General features: G+C 28.2%; 1 protein-coding gene across 1 annotated transcript in view; it reads left to right on the top strand.

Annotated features, from left to right (window-relative positions):
* The first annotated feature begins 9,172 nt into the window (after window positions 1–9,172).
* The window catches only part of LOC107452080 (thymocyte selection-associated high mobility group box protein TOX), a 215,809-nt gene continuing 215,269 nt past the window's right edge, over window positions 9,173–9,712 (top strand). The window contains exon 1 of the mRNA XM_087163794.1: window positions 9,173–9,482. The gene's annotated coding sequence lies outside the window, so the exon portion shown is untranslated. The remainder of the gene's footprint in view (window positions 9,483–9,712) is intronic.

The following is a 9,712-nucleotide window of genomic DNA, read 5'->3' as shown; positions in this document are numbered from 1 at the left end:
TATAAGACTTGCTTTCCCAGAACAAACATACCTTTCTTTAATGGATTCTGATTTCTGAACCCCAAAATATATAGAGTAGCTGTAATCTGAGGTTCTTAGAGTTTGGTTAGAAGAGCGGTTCAAACTTTGGACACCTTAATGTTAATTTTACTTTTTGCATTTCTCAAGAACTTTTAAGTGAAATGATAAGGTTTTGCACAAAATTATAAAATTCGCTTCTCCAAACATAATTTCACTCAAAAAAGAATTTGTAATAATTTTTTATTGTTTTTAAGCATTCAAATTATTGATAGCAGAGAAACAATTTTTTGAATTGTTATAAAGTATTTTCATTATTTTGAGGAAAGTAATCTAATATAACAAAATACAAAAAAAGGGGTAGAATAGTTCCTTAAAAATGGGATTTTAAACAAGCTATGTTTTTTTCTCTCAAAAATCCGAATTCCTCGAAAAAAATATGTGTTTTTTAGAGAAACGTCTGCACTAATTAATTGGTATATTTGAGGTTACTCCCTCGAACCATTAAGATTGAGTCCTAGAACTTCAAAATCCGATCATTAAAATCAGAAGTTATTCATAGTGGTTCGATTTTTTTATATGCACTGAGCCTAGTGTTTTAGAATATACCAACTCAGCACATGTGGCGATTGAAAACTTCATCTGTATGGGAAAAAAATAATATACATTTCTCTAATTTTACTACTTAAATGCCTGAAGCATTTACTGAATATTTGTTTCTAATTAGACTTTTTTACCTAAGAACAAATATGAGTTGACTAAATGATAAATTATGACAAAAAAAAATTGGCGGAGTTAAGTAGTTAATTCAACCGTTAAAAATTATATAACATTTTTATGATGTGACACAGCTTATAGCACAAGCAAAAATATTTAGTATTTCAGGTGTTGTATTGAAAATTAATTCTACATGAAAAATTGAAAAGTTGAGAATAGAACTGATAAAAAAAATATATAATAAATTTTGTGATCATTAGGGTACTTAATTTGAATAAAAAAATTTCTTAATTAGAAACATTAATAGAAAATGTTAAAAAAAATTGGAAAGAGTCAAATTTATTTTAAGATCTTAAAAAAATTATCAAAGATATTGTGTTAAAAATAGAAAATATAAAATAAATGAATAAACAAATGAATAAATAAAAACGAGTTGCATTGCCTTCAGTTGCTTGCACTTATACGATTTTACTTTTATCTCAAGAGTTTTGTTTCAACTATTTCTTTCCCTTTTTTTATTACGTTTATAATAAAAAGTGGGTTTAATTTTTTTCAATTATTTTTTATAATCATCCACTTATTCTAATGAAATAAGTTAAATTTTTGGACGTGACATTATCTTATATTGTTTGATTACAACTTAATGAATGATACCTTTAAAGAAATAATTAATTTAAACTTAAGAAATAAAAAAAAAAAACTCAGTAACTATCACGTTTAGAAACTGCCAGGTATGTATTCTCCATGAATTGAAAGTAACTCAAAAGTATAAGAATTTTAAATTATGAAAAAGGAATTAAAAGGTTCTCTCTTTTATTCTTAACTGAAAGGCCACGAATCCTCCTTAAGCTAACATACTTAAAACCTCAAATTAGTTTTTTACAACATTTAGTTTCATTTGTTCATCCAAGTAGAAGCGTGCCAATTGAAGTTAAAGACAAGTATTTCAAGAGCACCTTTCATCGCAATTATTGCGCTTAAAGTGGCTTAAACGTTCTAATTTTTTAAATGTTTTGCAATTGACTGCCCTTTTAAAGAGTTGAAATCACGTATTGCATCTTACCCTTTTTTTCTATTCAACGAAGTGTAATTGAGTATTGGGGGGTAAGTAATAATATTTCTATTTCTATATGTTAGAAAGAAAAGTTCCAATGAAAATATTTTTGAATAGAATTCGAATATTCATCACTCAAAACTTTTTTTTTAAAAATAAAAATTCGTCGCTTATTTAAAAACAAAGCAGCATCTTCAATAGTTAGTTTAAAATATCTGAATACACTTCGAAATAAATAACATATTTTCGTTGAAAACACAAATAAAATCACACACAAAAAATAAGATTTATTTATTACTAGCTGAATACGGCTTTCAGATACATTAAGAAGGCAATTCGAATAAAAAGATAGAATTTTAATGAAGTTTTCGTGACTTTATTCCAGCTAAGAAAATTCTTTTATGTAAACGACGGAATTTTTCCTATTTATTTATCTGCAGACGATAGTTTAGAAACAAAAGAAATTTAATACAAACAGCTTAGAATATCTAAACAAATAGTATCCCCACTAATATTAAAATACACAAAAATGGAAACGTTATGGAAGAAAACACATTTAAAGAACTTTTTTTTGATAAAGTTAGTTTTATTGAAAGTATTCATAATTACTCCGCTAACGAATGAAAACATAAGGATAATTAGCGTAATTGCCAAACGATCTTGAAAAAAAGTAAGAGAAGTGAATTGTTGAAAACGATGTTCGTTTTCTGTATGACGATGCATTGAATATTATATTCTTTTTCTCTTTCATTTTCCTCTGCCAAATGAACTGTAGAAGAAAGTTAACAAATGAGGTTTAAAAGCAATTGTTTTACTCGATCTTTGTTATAAAGAATAGTTCATTCTAAAGAACGAGAAAAGAGTTAATGGGAACATTAAGCAAAGAATAAGTGAACATTAGAGCCGAGATAAAGCATTAATTATTCGAAAGAATGATATAAAAATTATTAAGTTAAAACAAAAAGGCTCCAAAATTGCTCTTTTAACATTACTTTTCTTAGAGGGCTAATGAATTGGGAGTCTTTTTAATTATGTGTAAACGTTATTTTCGCAACAACAAAAGAAAATTAACCATTTACTCAAAATGGTATTGAAGCTAAATGGCAATCAAACAGTTACTACAGAACAAAGAAAAATTTCCTCGCAATTAATTCACAGATTTTCTCTCCCTTTATTCGATGTCAATGCAATAATAATAAAATGTTTCTAACTTTTACAAACTGTTATTAACATTTATTTTTATAGACATTATATTTTTTTGGAAATAATACGCTAATGAAATAAAATCAGTGAGAAGAAAAATGAAATTTAAATATTTTATGGTCGCAGTCACATTCCCGTAAACTATTCTTATTAGTGAACAAAAATTTTCATTTTTTTTTCTTCAAACCATTAAAGTTTGTAGAATTCTAAATTTAACAGTTTTTTTTCTATTCAATGTTAACATCCTTATTTAGTACTATTATTGTTTATTGTTACTAGGAGTTTGCGTCCTCTGCTCGCTCAGCTTACTAACCCCGCAACTGCTTCTCATTCATCATTGTTTTGTTTTTTCTTCCTTTAACATCAGCATTTTTTTTTTCAAGAAACATAGAGCATTTTGTTTCCAAAATAAAAAATTATTAAATTTATACAAGAACATTTTTGTTAATACGTTAATCTTAACGAAATAGAAGATTACCTAGTTTTTAAAAATAATCGTCTCTCCTTGAAAAAAGAATTATTTAAGGAATACTGATTGGAGGACTCAATAAGTAGTTATAAAAGAAAAGCAAGTTGAAATTTTAACGACATATAACGCTAACCTTATATAAAACAAACTCTTATAATTTGAAAAATTTTGATACAATTTCATGATTTACATCAAGAAACTCGCTTTAGTTTTTAATTATATCTATTTACTTTCTTCTGTTACTTTAGACATCAAGTCAACCTCGAACTTAAAAAATAAAGATCTCGAGAGAGATAAATTTTTCTACAACAATGGAAAAAAAGTCAATAAAGCAAGAAAAGCTGAAAAAACGCGCTTAAATTTTAATAACTTTCGAACAAAAAGACATTTCGAAACAAAATTAAAGTTAAATTAACGTAGAAATGGTTCTTTCAAGGAGTCGAATTTTAACTCCGCACCTTAGTTACATTTCAGTGGGCTAAAGATCTACCAAACATGGTATTTTTTTTATTACATGTTCTATCGCCATGCAACGCAAATATGAGTTAGTTTCATAGTGAGTTCACAACTACCAATATTCAACTCATAACAGCTACCAATATGCCTTGAAATTTTGAACCCAATTCAGAAGACAAGGGAACATCTGGATGAAGTATTGGGGGGAAATTTGCCTTTGTGGATGATTTCTGATGAAATTAACCAAAATTAGCATTATACGAAGAGGATTGCGAAACCCACCCTTAGTTAGCCTGACGGCAAGGGAACTCGAACCGTCATCACTGTGCACGGTGCGAGCCGTAAACAGAATTCGCATTCACCAACCACCGTTGAGACTCGAACATGGGAACGCTCTGTCTCTTAAACCATATTATTATTTTTTTTTAATTTCGGGATTTAAACCCAGGTCACCTCATTGGAAGGCGAGCGCTCTATACCCTGAGCTACCACGGCTTAATTGAAAATATTTTACCTCATTTTATTTTTTAACTGGAGTTGAAGAACCAACTTAATCTTGAGCTTACGATTATCAATGTACAAGACCGTTGTCTTGTAATTTTGAACCCATTTCAGAAAACAAGGGAAAGTCTGGATGAAGTGTTGGGGGGGGGGGGATTTGCCTTCGTGGAGGACTTTTTGACGGAACTAAACAGTATTTGCGTTACATGGAAAGGAAAATCAAGAAAACCTCTCACGGTTAGTCTGATGGCAAGGGGATTCTAACCCATGAAATGTCTACCTCTGAGGATATTTTACATCAGCATTATGGTCGGTGCGAGCCGTGTGCGGAATCCACCAGAACTTTAAATATCAATAGACCCACGTTTCTACTGGATGCCAGACCATTCTAAGTGAAAAATTTGTTCATGTCTGTTAGTTCGCCCTTAGATTACGCCATTTTGTTGTAGCAAGGCTATTTTGAAAATGTTTTTATTTTATTTATTCCTACTCAATAGCGCAACGTAATGAAGACTTTTGTAGTTATTTTTAAAACTTGGTTAGAGAAATTGCTGGTTTTCCGTACAGAAAACCATATATCCACAGCTCTTTTGTTTACATTTAATTGATTTTTCAAATATCCGGTTATTTTTTGAACTACCGGTAGTTTCCAAAATAAGTATTTCCTAAATTAAAATGTAATTTTTTAATTAATTATTTAAGCTAAAAATAGTATGAATGTTTAGTTAAATAATGTAGCAAAATGATTACCTATGTAAGAAAACAATATTGAATATTAAATTTCACGAACAAAATTATGTTGGTAATTTTATCGAATAGATTACTTTTACTCTCTTCAAGAAAGTAATTTTTTTGCTACTTAATATTAAAGCATTATACTGATGTTTGATTAATTTCGATTACTCTAACATGCATAATTAATGCCTCATGTTACATCCATTTAAGTTTTTTTTTCTTCGTAAGCAAATAGAGTGAGATCAATTGCTTTCAAGACATCTTTTTTTACAAAGTAAGTATTAATAATGCAAGCTTTTATAAAAATAACTAAAATTAATTACCCGCGTTTAGAAAGAGATGAAGTACGTCCGCGACTCACGTAGGGAAAAAAAAACTTTGCTTGGAATATTAGTTAATTAATTTAGAACTGCATCTAAAGCTATGGCCTTTATTAGCTATTAATTAAAATAGTTTTCTCTTTAGCGGATATGCACGAAGTATATTTATTTATTTTTTGAGAAGTATTTTTGTAAAGTTGTTGCAGAAGTGATTTAAAGTGAAATGAAAAATATAAATCTATTTTATTCTAAAAACAAACTGTCGACTTGAGGCCGTGGATATCGTTTGCAAATTTTAAATATCTTTTGATGCGTGAAGGTTTTTATAGTAAAATATGAAGAATGAGATATTTTAATTAGAAAATTTTCCAATCTTGTTTTTAAAATTATTCATTTTAAGCGAATGTTTCGAATACTTTTATATTTTAGCCACGTATGTTTTTGTTTACATTAATAAACTTATTTTAATTAAAATAACTTTCAATTGTTTTTTTTTCTGAGAATATAATCAAAACAAGTATATTAATTTAATTAATATTCACGATCCTAAGATAATTCATTTTTATACTGATAAAAACAGTAGGTAGATACAATGTTTTGAATAAAAACTACGGTTGATTAATTAATTATGAAGCGAAACGAAATTCTTTTGTTATAAACTCTGCAATGTATTCAATTTATATATATTTGAAGGAAAAAAATCAAACTAGTTAGCATTTAGAAAAGTGTGAAGTAATACTTTTCCAAATTTGGAGTTAAAAAAATCCTAAAATTGTAAACTTTAACTCTTTATCAAATCAATCGGTCATATTCACTTTGCCGTTATTATTCAAATATAAACACGGTTGAAGAATAATGATTGCACAAATTTTGGGAGCACGTTTGGAAATCGTCAGATGTCAACAGCTGAGCGTTTTAAATCGCGTGCTAAGAGGAGCAATCTTTTTATCGTCTCGCAATCAGCATTCACAGAAACAAAATTATGCAGTTACAAAAATTAATTTATGTAGTAAAGATAATTATGCTTTCGTAAGAATATTTATACATCTATACCAATTATAATAATTAATTTTATAAGATATAAGTTTCATCCGCTTATGTTCTAAGCCTAATTCTAATTCTAAGCGCTAAGCCTAATTCGAATTTATTTTAATGTTCTCTCTGTGCTGGTCTATGGTTGATTTACAAACTAATTTTATTTTCTGATATATTCAATGTATGCATTCTAAATTAATAGTTTCTATTATAATATTGTATGGTATTTGTATCGTAAAGTAACTTTACTGATTCGTATGTTTATTATATATTACCATTATAGATTTTGGTCTTATTAATGACCAAAAATAGTGGCAACTACTTTAGACCAAAAGAAGAGTAATATAATACATTGGTGTTTCTCTACACTAAAAACTATCCTTGATTTTTCTCTGCACTAAGAATTAACCTTGATGTTTCTTGACACCATTTTTGATCTTAAGTAGTTAACACCACTTTTGGTGCTTAGATACATTATTTTTTTCATTGTGTGTGCTATAATTATCATAAATAAAATGCAACGTGAATTACAAATTTATAAAGTGTTCAAAGAGGTTCTGTATAAATTTGTGGTTTTATAAGCATCATTTTTTATTTTTCAGTACTATCTTTATTCTATTTCAAAAAATAATTGGTGTTTTTAAGCATTTCTGTATTCTTTTCGAAGTCTTATTCTTTAAGTTTGATGTTTTCTGTTAATAGCTCAATCAATAAAATATAATATCAAGCCAAGGAAATATAATATTTCGGTTTCATGAAAATTTCTTGTGACATCAACTTGCGAATGCTGTCTGCAAATATGTTTAAATATTAAAAATAAAACAATTTTTTCGCAAATTTTAAATAAATTATGTTGATTTTTCATAACAACTTAAGGTTGAGCAGCGATGGCTTAGAGGATAGAGCGTTCGACTTCCAATGAGGCGAACCGGGTTCGAATCCCATTGTTTACGAATTCCGCAACCAGCTTGCACCGATCACAGAGCTGACGGGAAATTTCCTCAGTGGTAGACGGATCCGGAGTTAGAGTCTCCTTGCTGTCAGACTAACCGTGGGAGGTTCTCGTGGTCTTCCTCTCCATGTAACGCGAATGCTGGTTAGCTCCATCAAAAAGTCCTCCACGAACGCAAATTTCTCGCAATACTCGATCCAGAAGTTCCCTTGTCTTCTGGATTGGGTTCAAAATTACAAAGCTACGGATTTGAAAATTAGTAGTCTTAAACCCATAAAATTGGGTCGGCTATTCAACGACTGTTATAAAAAAAAATAACTTATGGTTGAACTCGACTAGTATTAAAGACTAAAAACTCTTTGCTTTTAAATATGCTAAAAATAACTTTCAACCTTTGAGCAGACTAAACTGTACAATCTATATGCAACTTAATATTTGTATTGATGTACTTTATCTAATTAAAAAATAACTTTTAAAGAAAAATAAAGCAACATAATATTTGAGCAAGTGAGTTTATAAATGATACACTTTTAGAATCAAATTTAAATTTTCTGTCCCAAACTTTCATAGTTTAATAAAATACAGATAATCAAATCATTTTTTGAGTTAGTCATTTTTGTAATATTATAGTTTATCCTTAAAAAAATATTAAAATTGGAGTTTCTTATATAGCATAACATCAATCAAGAATAGTCATGACCGCTAATTTTTACTCTTTAATTGCTGACATTTGAAAATGATTTTTCCCTGTTGCAAAAACATTAAAATAAACTGTACAACATATTTTTAATCTAGAAATTGTTCTGTTATATCTTATCTTATGGAAAAATAATTTTTTAATTGTAAAGAACTGTTCTACTTCTTGAGAAAACTATTCCATAATTAATTCATTTTTAGAATCATTTTCTAACTTTCCGTTTAAAACTTATATTATTGAATTAGATAAGGAATACTAAGCAATTTATTGAATTATGTATTGTAATAGTTTGTATAGTGTACAAAATTTAAAAGCTAATTTTAATATATTTCTTACAAAAAAATAAAAATAAACAAAGAAGAGTTTTTATATAGTTCAACATTAATAGGAATCTACCGCAATAGCAATTCTAGAAATAACATTTTTGAAATCGTTTTCTAATTAACCATTGTGAACTTTTTCTTTATTTTTTGAATAAAATAAAGAGTTTAAGTCATAGTTTGAGTTACATATAAATAATAGCTTGAAAATTGTGAGAAATTAGAATGCTAATTTTAATACATTTCTTAACAAAAATATAAAGAAAAATAAACAAAGTAGAGTTTTTACATAGTTTAACATTAATAGGAATATACCACAATAGCAAACGATTCTAGAAATAACATTTTTAAAATCGTTTTCTGATTAACCATTTTAAACATTTTCTTATTTTTTCGATAAAATAGAAAAAAAGAATTTAAGTCATAATTTAAGTTACATATAAATAATAGTTTGTAAATTGCGAGAAATTAGAATGCTAATTTTAATAAATATTCTTACAAATATATAAAAGTGTTTTTATAAAGTTTAATCTTAAACGGTCAACCAACGTTGCGTTTCACGTTGATAAAAAGATAGCTTAAAGCAACATTCCACGGAAGGAACCGTCGCCAACATTTGAAAAACATTTTTCCCTCTACGTTTCCCGCGCAAAGAGAAAAGAAATCCCTCTCTACGGGGCACTATCAAACATAGAAATCAATTGATGTCGATGGCGGAGGCGACGTCTTGCTATTCAAATCAAGTGAAAAGGTATGAAGGCATGGTTCCGAAAGAGCGGCGCTGCTCGGGGGAAAAATAATCTTTAAAACTAATCGATACATTTTGACGGGCTTTCTTCCACATTTCTCTCTCATTTTCAAAAATCCCCTCTTCTCATTTTAAACAAGTCTCAAAAGACTATTTTTCTATAAAATAAAAAAACTAATTACACAGCGACACTTTACAATGAGCTCTAATTACATTGTAATTGTTTGAAATTCTTCGGCAGCTTAAGGTAAAATTAGGTAAGTGATAAATGATTAAACCTCTTACTATACAGAATTGTTTGATTGATTAATTATGGATTTATAAATAATTGCTTTATTTTAATTAAAATTACCTATGGCTATTGGTTGGAAAAAAAATTGTTAAAAATTACTGAATTTTTATATGCTTAGCTTCTAACATTAAATTATGGGCAAAGTTTTGCCTTTTAATATTAAAGTATGGACAGCTTTAAAATCCATGTCAGAAA

Source organism: Parasteatoda tepidariorum, chromosome 1 (assembly GCF_982258835.1).
Source record: "Parasteatoda tepidariorum strain Cologne lab strain chromosome 1, Ptep-v5.0, whole genome shotgun sequence".
Lineage (NCBI taxonomy): Eukaryota > Metazoa > Arthropoda > Arachnida > Araneae > Theridiidae > Parasteatoda > Parasteatoda tepidariorum.
This window is presented reverse-complemented; position numbering and strand designations above follow the sequence as displayed.